The following is a 14,098-nucleotide window of genomic DNA, read 5'->3' as shown; positions in this document are numbered from 1 at the left end:
ATCAGTCAATTTGTTTCCTCGACATGCATTTGTAAAATGCTCTATTATTCGTTCTGCTACACAATTTATCCCCGTTGACTGTTTCATCGGTTTCAGTTTTCCGATATCAGGTTTCTTATTTAACGGGTATATTCCATAAACAACTGCTGTTTCAGGATACGCTCGTTCATAGTATGGTCTGTCAATTCCGGTTAACAACCCCGGCTTGGAGTCGCGGCTGACAGTGACTGTTTTCTTGTCGCTGAAAACTGGTTCAAATTTATCACGTATGATCCAATCGCCTGATTTCACCCGGACAATGAATTTTACTCTGAAGAAATACCTTTTACCGTCAAGTTGTGATATTATCGTTGCTGCGCGGTTGTCGTTCATGGTAGCATCAACAACGCCATCAATTCGAAATGTTGACCAACTATGAGATGCACCATCACGTTTGAATTCATTGATACAATCGCGTATTTTATTCAACAGGGTTCTATCGTTTATTAATGCTTTTGGTGTGTCCTTGAGGACTCTATCGAGATTGAACTTAATATTTTTCCGGGGTTTAATTACTGCTAATCTCTCGAACTCATCCATATAATTAAAACAAGTATTTAAATGAAAGAATATAGTATAATGAATAAATGCAAATGGTTGATGATTGGGTCGACAACCCCGTGCAATAAATCATGTAGAGGTGAATTCTGCGGGTATCATTTACAAAGCGTTCGTAATGGCTCTCTTGGCCCTCTCCCGTGCTTGGTTTGCCACGTCGGTGTAAGAGGAAAATCGCAGTTGTGTATTAATTGTGGCGGAAAGCGATACAGGGAACTAAAACGCTATTATGACAAGCGAATTAAAAACGCCGTCATTGACCCCACCGCAGACTTCGTCATCAAAACTCCTCAGGACTACATTGCAAGGTTTATAATTAAACCAAATAATAAATTAGACAAGTAGTATTATTATACAAATGAACCAAGAGTTCAGACCTCACCCTGTGTTTGTTAATTACGAGGCATCTCGCGACGGTATTGTTAGAAACCGCAGACTGAAGAAGCCGGTTGGTACCGTAAATAATCACGGATACTTGCGATTTATTGCTGGGAAAAAAATCTGTCTTATTCACAGGATGGTGTATGAAGCGTTTAACGGACTGATCAACGACGGTCTCGTTATTGATCACATTGATGGATGTCCTCAAAATAACAGACTGTGTAATCTAAGAGCTGTTACACCGAGTCAAAATTCCAAATTTGGAAAAACAGGAGGGATGAGAAAGGCAAAACCCGTAAAGTCATTTGATACAATAACGCACGAAGAAAAAATATTTCGCTCCATGAATGCGGCTGGTAAATACTTCGATATTTGTAGTAAATCAGTTCTAGATGTTGCGGAGAATATAACTAAAACAGCGATCTCAAAAAAGACGGGTCACAGAATTCGATTTTCATATATAACATCAAAGGGAGATAACTCGTTTTGTGATAGCGTCGCATGACAAGAGTTATGTCCCTTGAAGTCCAATTAATGTTGCGATTAATTAATCATTTTACGATGAAAACTAATGAAATACACGCTATTATCTAACAGCTGTATTCTTTTTTTTAATGTTTTATTTGAGTATTTGGTTTCATTTAAATGCCGTGAAACACCATTAATAAGTATTTAAGGGTTTAACGATTCAAGGGAATTCAAATTAACACACACCTTGTGACTGACGCCGCTGTATTAGTCACTTTATATACAAGATGACTCGTTATAAGCCTGGGGCTTTCGAAAGCCAATTCAACCAATCAAAACTAACCCACGCTCTTAACCCGGGCGTGTGGTTGTCTTTTGTTCACAATCATGCAACCGGGTTAATTTAATTGGGTTGCTTTTGATTGGTTGAATTGGCCGTAGAGTTCCGCCCCGCCGTTTTATGTTTGTGCTGTCTTGTGCCGTCCCATCATCCATCAATCATTTCATTGTAAATATATCTATCCTTAATTAAGTACATGTAGTGATGTCCCCAAGCATATCTTCTGGGCGGTCTACGATGACGTTTGTCACCCTAGGCCTCCCTCCCGGAGATGTATGCTTTGGGGTTCCAAGATGTGAATGTCCTTAATTAAGTATATGTATATGCCTGTAATCTGCCACAACACTCGAGTGGAGATTTACGGCATTGTACTGTCCATGTATGCCTGTAATCTGCCACAACACTCGAGTGGAGATTTACGGCATTGTACTGTCCATACAAAAAACGGGGTCAAAAATGACCCCAATAATTTTAACTTAAATTTTATTAAAATTTTTGATATTAGAAATAAGATGTTTTATAAGAATAATGAATATCGAAGACATCAATAATATATTAACTGAGATTTCAAAATTAAAAAATCAAGGAATTGAATTATCTGATGGTCTCGACAGTGAAAAAATATTATCCGATTATGAGATTATTAACGAACAGTCGAAACGGGGGCGTTTTACCCTGGCCCGCGAGTACTTTTTTATAAAACGATTACAACATACGATCAATGAAAACTTGTACCACAATGACGCAAATGCATTCATTGGACTATTTACTGCCGTTGAAATAATACGAAAAAAACTCGGACGTGTTTATGAACGACGCCGGGAGATTTCTAGTAAGATCAAAAACATTAGAAGGATTATAGACGAAAACTCCGTGGAGCCCCCGATGGTACACTCGGCGGAAAATTAGAAAATTGCGGATCAATTTACAATAATGGTAGGCGAATCACTTACTACTCGGCTAGCCAGAGAGCGGCTAGCGGCGCTTAAAAAGTTTATACCGTTACGAGATAGAGTGAGAGAGAAACTTCAAACGCGACAACAAATGCAAACTGATTTTGCTGTTGGAAGTGAACAGTTATTTGCCCCGGTAACTAAAGCGACTAAGGATGTTACGGCGGCAACTGTACCCGTTCTTGGTGCGCTTGAAAAGATAGCGGCAGAGACAAAACAAACAAAAAGGTCTTTAGAAACACTCCCTGCAAAAATAGCGGCTGCTACAACACGGAGGCCACCACCACTCGCTATAACAGAACCACAAGAACCCTATGTTACAATGGTCGATGAAGAAGAACTAGGCGCTACTGCGAAAGAACCAGAAGAAGAAATACCGGAAGAAGAAATACCAGAAGAAGAAATACCAGAAGAAAAAGAGGGGAATATACCCCGTATTGTACTCAAAAAGAGCACAATAGATCAAATTAGAGGCTTCAGCAACAGGGAAGAATTAATTAATTTTACTGCCAACAATTTTGCTAAGAGCATACGAGATAAGAAGCATATCAATAGCGGTTACGAGAAAAATATAAAGTCGTTAAAGGACTGGGCAAGAATAGTGTATTTAGCAAGTAAACATAAAGATGCATTACCACATCGTAGTAAATCCGATTACGACGCATTCCACAAGGAAGTTAAGAGTAGAACACCAAAAAAAGGAAAAGGATACCCTGTTGGTAAAGAATCCTACGGCGTTACCTGCCCTAATAGTGTTCTCAGTGATATATCACGGCTAGAGGTACTAATTGGAGGAAAACGAGCCGGAAATAACTCTACGGAAATAATCAATGAGGCCGCTGATATTTGCAAGCGGTTATTTGCAGGCGGTATTATGGACATTAATGCATATCGAACGCTCATAGACGAACTCGTGGATGATTAATTGGAAAACTGGTGTTTTTAATAAGGATGATCATACACTACAACCATGATAAACCAGTACTCGTCTACGTGGTAAACTCGCGATTGCCTGTTTACCGCGCGTACTATGGAGATGGTCTCGGTAGCACCATTGCGGGGTTATTTACAAGAATGGCTCCAAAAGTAGCGCCGTTAGCCAAACAATTAGGAATGAAGGCTATTGATGTTATTCGTGATAAGGGTATTAGTGCCATTGGAGATGTTGCCGGAAGGGCGTTTTCAGCCGCGCGGGACAAACTAATGTCATTGGTGAAATTCAGGAGAAAAAAACAGAAACCACCGGTAATGCCATCAACGACAGTGATGCCTGCAAATGTCAGTAAAGTAATAAATAACGCCGTGGAAGAAAAATTAGAGTCGTTGGCGACGACTTCGCCATCCGCCGATGCGGCAACCAACGCGCTCATGAACGCGATAGCGGGGAGTGGTTTAAATTCAAAGAATTTACGACGAAAAAATCGCAATTGAAAACATCAACATGATAAATAATAGAATGTTTGCGCGTACCGCTGATCCCGCGTTTGATATGGACGCCCCAGTACGCAGGGATGATTCTGTCCGTGATTATCAATATTATTCTTATTATGCAGCGCAACCTGACCTACGATCGCGAATTGAACTTCAAGTCCAAGATACCAGTAAATATTTTTTGCCGTGTGAAGCGTTTATCGAAATCGAGGGAGAACTCGTGACAAATGCCGCCGATAATGCACCATACGCAGATGACCATCGTGTTCGAGTTGGCTTCGTCAACAACGGTATCATGGCGTTATTTGAGAGCGCCAGATATCTTATTGACGGGCGAGAAATTGAATCAATAGAACGCGAGGTTGATGTTGCAACGACGATAATTGGGTTGGCGAGATACTCGGATGATTATACAAGATCGGCGGGCCCATCTATGATGTTCGCAAAGGACTCCACCGATAACGCTGATCATATTCAGTACATTAACGTGCTGGTGGAAAGAGATACTTCAGTTCCTAATCAAACTGAAGCAGCCAACCCAGACCGCAGAACAAGACCGGGTGCTGAGTTCAATATCATAAAAAGTACTAACGATAATTTTAATCTAGGGTTTGCAACACGAATAGGAATGTTGCAAGGACCACGCCGAAAGTTTTCATGCGCGATTCCACTCCATCACATATTTGGATTCTGCAGAAATGTTAGAAAAGTTGTCTATGGGGCTAAGCATACAATCGCGCTGACGCGAAGGGGCGATGATAACAATGCAATATGGCATGCTGCTGGCGTCGCTGCCGGTAAAGTCATTTTAACTAAAATGGCATTGTGGATGCCGGTGCTGACTCCATCAGTTACCACGGAAGCACGATTGTTAGCATTTATGGAACAGGGAGGGAAATCGCTGTTGAGTTGGCTAGCGGTAACAACTGATGCTAAAGAGGATAACGTCGCCGATACGTTTACATGGCACCTAGCATCAAAACAGGGTGTTTCAGCCCCGCGTCATATATTCATAGCGCTACAGAATAGGGAACGATTGGGTAATCAAGAACGCAGCCATATGATATTTGATCGATTAGGAGTCATGGAGGTTTCGCTGAGAATAAACGGACAACAGGAACCATCCGAGGATATACAGCTTAATTACGGTGACAATCATGTCGCACGTGTGTATCATCGATTGCTGTCATATATGGGTCGTGATCAAAACGTCGACACCGGTTTGCAAATATCACAACTTGATTTTAAAAACCTGTATCCGATTTATTATTTTTCGCTGGAACATCTTGATTTAACGAGACAATCCGTCGTTGATATACACTTCCGAGCTCGTATAGCCCCGGCTGGTGTTAATTATAGAGCGGTTGCTGTCATTCTCAGCGATAAATCAATGCTGTTGGAAGGCGTTGGTGGACGAATGAGAATCGTTGATGCGCCAGTGGAAAACATGTAATTGAAAGCATAAACGCGTTTACAATAAAATGTCGTATAGTGTCGTCAGTGTAGAGTTGACTGATGGTCAAGTCAAGAAATTACGATCAAAGTCGGCTAAACAATGCGGGACCACAATAACGCTGAAGCCGTCGCAGATGGCGGGTGGTAATCATAAGATATCGTTGACGGCGCGTCAAATAAAACATTTCAATGACGCGATTAAGAATAAAAAAGGTGTTCAAATAGATTTTTCAGCCGCAGCAATTAAAAACATGGAAAAGACCGGTGGGATATTTCCGCTGTTAGCTGCGATTCCGGCATTGATTGCCGCGGCGGCCCCAGCAGTGGCTAAGGCGGCGGCGTTAGGAGCCGTTGGTACCGCGGCGGGAATGGCATTAAAGAAGGCAACCGGGAAAGGCTACAAAAAAAAACGACCCGTGGCCGGAAAGGGTCTAAGACTACCGGGAACCCCGTATTCATGGTACTCGGGAAAGGGTCTAAGACTACCGGGAACCGTTTATTGACTCGGGAGTCAATGACTCCTGAGTCAATGACTCCAATGTCTAATTTTGATTTAATAGACGCCGCAAACGCGTTAGCGATAAAAAACTTCAGAGGTGTTTTTATGAGGGATCAATTACCGGCGGCACCAAGGAATATTGAAACCGGTATAATTAACCTCGATGGGTCCTCCGGAGCGGGAACTCATTGGGTTGCATACGCAATTGATCCGCGTGCGATCGTCTATTTTGATTCATACGGGTTAGCCCCGCCGAAAGAGTTCATGCGGTATATCCGGGCGTGTTCAGCCCGGGCGTGTTCAGCCCGGGTTTTTTATTCCACGCTGCCAACACAGCGATTAAGTGACCCACCGATATGTGGCCGCGAGGTATTGAACGTACTTGCGGCGATTTCATCATCGCGGAAACCACCTCATGTGGTTGTAAACGAATACACTAGTGGGGTCGTAGAGGCCCGGCGGGTTAATTAGAAACGCCGTTTTTTTTACAATAACGATGATTGATATTTGGGGACGACCGGTTTCGGCGCTGAAAAAGCCCACGGAAACGCCCGCCACCGATGACATAAAAAAACTAATTGAGGATGAAATCGCTGATACGTTGAATTTAACCAGTGTTGACCCGGACGAAATAGTTGTATTTCAAGACCGCCAGGGTAAATTGAAATCCAGTAATGTGTCGCTGGATGACGTTTTAATACGACAGCGTGATGCCGCCGAGAACGCTATCGCGCTGTATACCGGCGACGGACGACTCAAACCGGGTGAATCCATCTTGACAATAAATAGAAAAATAAGTACACTTGGCAACAATTATGTAACCATGTCGGATTCGTTAAAGGGTTTACGTGGTGAATTTAACTTGCAGGGAGAACAGTTCAGGTCGATAATAACGCACATCGGCGAAATGCGAGACATTGTCGAAAGATTTTTTCGGGGACCCCCGACGGCAGACGAACCAAATCTTGTAAAAATAAAAAATGCTATTTCGGATCTTATGGAGATGTCGGCCAATTTACCCCCGTTGCGAAAAAATGTTAACAGGATCGATGACAACTTTGATAAATTCTTTGGTAAAAAAAATACCAAGCCGGATGAGATTACAATAACTATAAATGATATCACTGCGTATGGACAGGAAATAAAAACAATCAAAACTGATGTTGCAACAAACAAAAGGAGTGTAGACGCGCATGAACGGGAAATAGAAATAATCGGCGCTAATGTTGCAACGATCATAAATAATGTAGACTCGCATGGACGGAAAATAGAAACAATCAAAACTGATGTTACAACGATCATAAATAATATGGACACGCATACACAGGAAATAGGAACAATCAAAACTGATATTGAAGCGAACAAAAAGGGTGTGGACGCGCATACACAGGAAATAGGAACAATCAAAACTGATGTCGAAGCGAACAAAAAAAATGTAGACGCGTATTGGCGGGGAATAGGATTAATCAAAACTGATGTTGCAGCGAACAAAAAAGGTATAGACGTGCATACATATGAAATAGGAACAATCAAACTTGATGTTGCAGCAAACAAAAAAAGTATGACCGAGAATACACAGGAAATAGAAACAATCAAAACTAATGTTGCAGCGAACAAGAATAATATAGACGCGCATTGGCAGGAAGTAGGAATAATCAGAACTGATGTTGAAGCGATTAAAGACGGACTACCGAGAGTAGCAGAGCAATTCGAAAAAATAAAAACCCCTCATGAGAACATCATCAACACAGTATACACAATTCGGCATGGATCATTCGATTGGACTCCTACACAGAATACAGTGAATATCACCGCAACTGTTAAGGGTATTTATCGATTGACACTGGTTTCAATGATGCAGTTTAATATATTATCGTCGAGTTCATCCGGGTTTAACAATACAATATCAACAATTATAGACAAGAACGCAACTGAACTGTTTACAATTTATGCCGTTGATAGAAATCTAGCCGGGGCAAACATTACATGGTATGTGGAATTTGTAGCGAATCTAAGTAATTAAAAACACTAGCTCTTTTAAAATAAAAATGACCACCAAGGAAATTGAATCAGAGGTATCACCGACGTCACATCAATATCGATTCGATACCGCAAAAGAATTCTCCGCGAACTTAAAAACGCTTTCCGAACAATACCGTGCAAAAATAAAAAAATACCGTCGAAAAATAACCACCATCGACGCGGTCGTGTACTCGGTGTCGGGTATAGTAGCTGGCGCCGGTGTTATTTTATCCACGGTGACCACGATAGCCCCGATCGCTGTTCCAATCGCTGTTTCCGCGATGACAACAGTTGCTGGAGTTGCCAACGCAATCACTAGGAAGATATCATCGTGTTTTCAGAAAAAACTCAACGAGTATACAGTAAAACATCAAATAGTATCCGACGCGTACTCGAAATTATCCGGGTTGATCTCGTTGTCAATTGATAATTTGTTCGTATCCGATGTTGAATTCTCCACGATGGTCCAGTTGTATAGCTCCGCGATGTCAAAAATCGAGGATTTTCAACTGGAAGCCGGAACCACCTGGTTGTTGAAATTAGACACTAAAGACAACGAATAATAATAATGTCGCTGAACCCCGAAGGGTCTCAATTACTTCAGCGGATCGCGGAGAACACCACTCCGGTACAAACAAGTATGATATCGATAACATCAACGAAACCCGAATTCAGTGTGAACTTCCCATCGCCGGTTCCAGTGAAGGAAATAGCGCTGGCAAAATTGCGAGTATATCACAGTTGGCCTAATATCCGAGCGGACGCATTTAACGGACAACAACCTAATAACTCGCTGGTTTTTGCACGGACAAATAAACCCGATGGGACCCCAGACTGGGAGGAGGTTACAATACCAACTGGGTCATACCAAATAGAACAAATCAATAAGGAATTTCAACGCAGGATAAAATCGATCACAGGAAAGGAATCAAAAATCGCTATTACGGTTCATGAACCGACGTTATCGTCGACGATTGAAATAAGCACACCGGGGTATATGGTTGATATTTATAACAGTTCAATAAGAACCATACTAGGATGGCCTAAGGAAATCCCCGCGGACTTGCACACGAATGAGCAATCGTATCATGAGATTAATCCCGGGTATCGAGATGATTGGTCTGTTATAAGGAGCGCGTTATTATTCAGTTGGTTTACATTTCGAGACAGGAATACCATGCAATGGTATTTTCAGTATAAGAAAACTCCTGAATTATCCGCCGTAGTCACAGTTAATTTAAATGATATCACTGATGCGTTTGCCGAGATTAATCGTATTTACCAATCACAACTAGAACAGCTACGGGAGACAAAAACACGAAAACACATTGAGGTGTTAAATCAACTTATATCAGACATGGAATATATCAATGAACTAATCGTTAAAACAATATCCGATAACAGCGATGATAATAAACAACGATTCCTAACCGAGTATAATATCATAGAAGCCGATTTACCCGATTTCAAGTTTCCAGGATACAACGCGCCAGAACTAAGAAAGTCTCTTAATGATTTTCTCGGTCCATCAACTTATATCCTCAAACACGATAACGGAGATGGTGGTAGGCATATTGCCCCGTACAACGTAAATATCGCATCAGTGATAGCAATCAATCTAGTGTGTGATGTTATCGAAGGGAGTTACCAGGTGGATACCAAGCAATCAAATCAAGCTCAACAGGGATATATCCTTTATTCATTTTCACCAACAGCCCCTCCCGGATTTTTAATCGTTGAGAGTCCGATTAATCCGGTCTATATGAGATGCCATAATCGGTTTTTAACGAGAATTAATTTTAGACTTACCGATCAGTCAAATAACCTAATTGATCTACAGGAGGAGGAGTTAGTGGTTACTCTGTTTGTAAGATCATAGCAGCAGAGGGGGGCGATGACATCGACGCGGTCGTCGATGTGCTTACCGGACGCTGACAAAACTGGGATAGGCGCGCAGAAGGTGTTAATTAAACCAAATGACGACGCGACGATCCCCCAACGACGTCGTCGTTTTTTTTTTACCAGCGCTGACTACACCGGATCCGCTGAGTGCAGAAGTAATAATTAAGCAAAATAACGATTGGACAAAATGTCGGATTCGCCCCCTCTGCTGCTATAGATGTGAAAACGAAAATTCTAAAATGCTCACTTTTATTGAAAATTACTTTACTTTTCAAAATACAGGTCGTTTAAGATCATAATAATGTGTGTGAATGTTTTTTATGTTGCATTTCAACATTTTAGAATGTCAGAAATTTTCTGCCAAAAATTCCGTAAAAATAGAAAACAGTTTAGTAGCCAATGTGGCAAGAATGAGTTATGGCCTCATACAGTCCAGGAGACTAATGTATATGACTAATTGAAATATATGACTAACTGAAATATATGACTAATTGAAATATATGACTAACTGAAATATATGACTAACTGAAATATATGACTAATTGAAATATATGACTAACTGAAATATATGACTAACTGAAATATATGATTTGTTATACTCCAAGATAAGTGCCAAGAAATATTCAGTTTCTCAATTTTTTAAAATTCTTTTTAATTTACAGATCGCAACTGATGAAGCATGTTCAGTATGTTGCATGGCACACGTGGACTGGGTACCAAGAAAATTTAGTGTACAGTGGCTTCCTAAGATATCACAGGCTTTTAGTAGCGTGGTAGTAGAGGTTGTTGTTGTAGGGTTAAACGCTATATTTTAGCACAAAGGCGACCTCGTTCGGTAATTTTCCTTTTAGTGCCACCAATCTTGTGCTATTCTTATATACAAGATATGACCATAAGTTACTAGTTCTGCATCACCAGTTTTATTTCAGGAAAATTTTGGAATTTGCTGGCAAGTACACTATTTAAATAATGCCCTGACGAATACAAGTTTTTAACACATGGCCATATCGCATGTTCTAAAAAAAATCTATATCATCATAAAATTGATATCACTCTAAGAAATTGGTTAAGCAGTTTGTCATCTGATAATGTACAATGATGTTAGGCATGAGTCAGATCACAAGATTACCATAGTTAAAAAGAAGCAAGAGATAAAATCTATGGTTGTTGTTGTTGTTGTTGTGGGGTTTAACGCCATTTTTCAGCACACGATAGGCTATACATGGCGGCCAGTATTAATGGTGGAGGAAGAACCCGAGAAAACCCCGGAAAGAACCGACCCATGAGAAGCTACTGGCAAGCTTTCTCACATACCCACATTGAAAATCTATGGTAGCAAATATGAATCAAAATATGAAGGATGTTAATGTTTGTTTCAAGGTGGCTTTGGCAATTAACTGGTGTTGAATTATTTGTATTTTTCTTTATAACACTTTGTTTTCTTTAAACAATCTGTTGTCGACATGTATTTTCATGCTCATGTTGGTGAGTCCACTCTAACCGACATAGGGGCTTGTATCATTGCTTAGAATGGACCTGTAATACATGTATTATATAATAATTACAATGGAGGACATTTGTCTCCTTGCTCGTGCGACCTATTTAAGAAATGCTGATATTTCAAACATTTGACTTAATATCATACCTTTAAGGAATGACAAATCATTTTTCAACGCTACCACTCGACATGGCCCTGGTCGCCCTGCTTAATATACAAGAACGCATTGATAAGAATAGTACTTCTCATTGGCCGACTGAAAATAAGTTATAATAAAAACAGGAAAATAAGTTATAATAAAAACAGGAAAATAAGTTATAATAAAAACAGGAAGCAACTTTCCTTTAATGAATGAGAGGACAGACTATTCCATGTATCAGGATCTCACTTTCGTATTAAGCGGGCGCGATCAGGGCCATGTCGAGCAATAGCATGGGAAAATGACTTGGCATTCCTTAAAGGAATGATATTAAGTCAAACGTTTGATAGGGATACACAGTCGAATGCCTAAACTAAATATCAGTACCAACTTTATTAAGCTACTCAAAGCGTAGCTTTTAATATCAGCATTTAAACAGGTCACGTGAGCAAGGAGACAAGCGTCCTCCCTTGTAGTTATTATATGGTACATGTATGACAGGTCAATTATAAGCAACAATATGAGCCCCTGTGGACACCAGCCCATGGTTACATATATAATGTTTTAATTGTCGCAGATCCGTTCTTCTGTTGTTGGAGGCTACAAGTGAAATATTGCGAGCCTTTGAATCAGCGTCCAATTTTCAAACTGATTTACAAAATTTGCATCAAGCTCCTAACACTAGGTCATGCATATGCCATTGTAACCACATGTTTTCAGTACTACCGTGATATCAGAGTAACGTCCCTTGCTTAACCAGAAATCTCGAATGCCTCTTGTTTATCGATCGCTTTCCCCTATCATGTGATTCACACTGACAATTATATGCATGTTAATATAAAACAAATAATACAATAAAAACATAAATCTGTTAAAAGGTCGATGCCTTTTATGTACTTATTCGCCGATCGCCAACATTAACCCTAATGGTTTCAATGCACTCCAGTATTCCCTTCAAGGAATCAGAATGGATAGAGTTGGGGTCCAACCTGTAAAATTACAGCACACTTCCGGGTTGGGCCCAGGCAGCCATGTATTTGAACAAACCAGATACGTAATCGAAACAGTAATATCAACGGCTTTATTGAGCATGATGCTCAATCAAATATTATGCAGATATGGTTAGTTGATTTACAAGTTAAGAAATTAATGCACATTATACAAGAGAAACCAAAACAAATAAAGGCACTTTACCTGTACGCCGATATGACAAACGATTTTCCCTATGGGTGTTTGGCGACAACTTGGAATAACCCATTTCTTTAGAATTTTTCTCGAAACAACTTTGAATGCTAAATTGCTGCGCTCATTATCAAGGAATTGCATGGTCGTGTTTTCCTTTCTTTGGCAATTCGGACTTAATAAATACGTGCATATTTTGGTTAATTTAAGTTAGCAATACGTATAAGAATCAAGATATTTTGCAACAAAAATTCTTACTGATTTACAAGTTAAATACAGTGATGCTTTTATATGTGATTGAGAAGCAGAGAGGGTGAACAGACCTTTTGCTGAAACGTCAAAATGAAAAGTAAAACCTCATACGAAAAAAATAAAAAATATAAACGTAATAACGCTAAAACGAATACTCTAACAAAACCGAGAGTTTATCTAATTGGGTTAGTTTATTTTGTTACTTTATCTTTGTCGTTAGTGTTTTTCTAAATTTGTATGTGCGTTTTTGTTTACCGCGGAACGTTTCATTGAGGTCGCACCCTCTCTGCTGCTGTAATTAAATCATTATTATATCAATAAAGGCACCAGCTATGGAGTCTTATACTGTTAGATTAGCTTGAGAAAGATTAGAAGCAATTAAGAATTTTCTTTCCGTCCGTGATTCTGTCAGACGAAAACTGCAAGAACGCCAAGAAGTACAAGTTGAATATGCAGAAGATACAGAACAATTAAACCAATTGTCGAACCAAGAAATTTGTTACAGCAACTGAGGCAACACAAAAAGCTCTTGAAACATTGCCTGTTGATATTGTTGGCCGTCTTCAAGCAGCTCAACCACCACCCCAGCAACCTCCTCAACTACAATCTGAAGTTCAACCACAACCTCTGCAAAAAATTAGAACTAACATTATGGATAAATTCACGCCTGAAGGTATTGACTTTATCAAAGACCTAAACAAAATACTTGATATTGCCACGTATCGATATCGTGAAAGAGAAAAATATGTGAAACCCGAGTATATTAATACTTTACAAAATGCTGATTGGATTAGGGAAGCATATCGCGTCGCTACTAATACTCAACAAAAAAGATCTGAGGAAGATGTTAATAATTTTAACATTTTTAACCAGACAGTAGATGAGCATATTAGACGATCAAGGCTGGAAAGGAGACAAAAAGAAGAAGACATTAAGTTGCAATTTGAAGAAGCTAAACAATCAAGGAAACAAAGGGAAA

The 14,098-nt window shown here is 39.9% G+C and overlaps 1 protein-coding gene across 3 annotated transcripts in view; it reads right to left on the bottom strand.

Annotated features, from left to right (window-relative positions):
- LOC149780411 (tereporin-Ca1-like) overlaps positions 1-12,944 on the bottom strand; it is a 30,013-nt gene extending 17,069 nt beyond the window's left edge. Inside the window, exons 1-2 of one of the 3 annotated variants that reach the window (XM_089937332.1) lie at positions 12,880-12,907; positions 11,694-11,802 (exon numbers count right to left, since the gene is read on the bottom strand). The gene's annotated coding sequence lies outside the window, so the exon portion shown is untranslated. Of the gene's footprint in view, positions 1-11,693; positions 11,803-12,237; positions 12,378-12,879 lie in introns of those variants that run through there. The other 2 variants (XM_089937331.1, XM_089937333.1) reach the window with 2 other exon arrangements.
- Between the last annotated feature and the right edge of the window lie 1,154 nt (positions 12,945-14,098).

The sequence above is a fragment of the Sinohyriopsis cumingii genome, chromosome 16 (assembly GCF_028554795.1).
Source record: "Sinohyriopsis cumingii isolate HCF-2022 chromosome 16, ASM2855479v2, whole genome shotgun sequence".
Classification (NCBI taxonomy): Eukaryota; Metazoa; Mollusca; class Bivalvia; order Unionida; family Unionidae; genus Sinohyriopsis; species Sinohyriopsis cumingii.
This window is presented reverse-complemented; position numbering and strand designations above follow the sequence as displayed.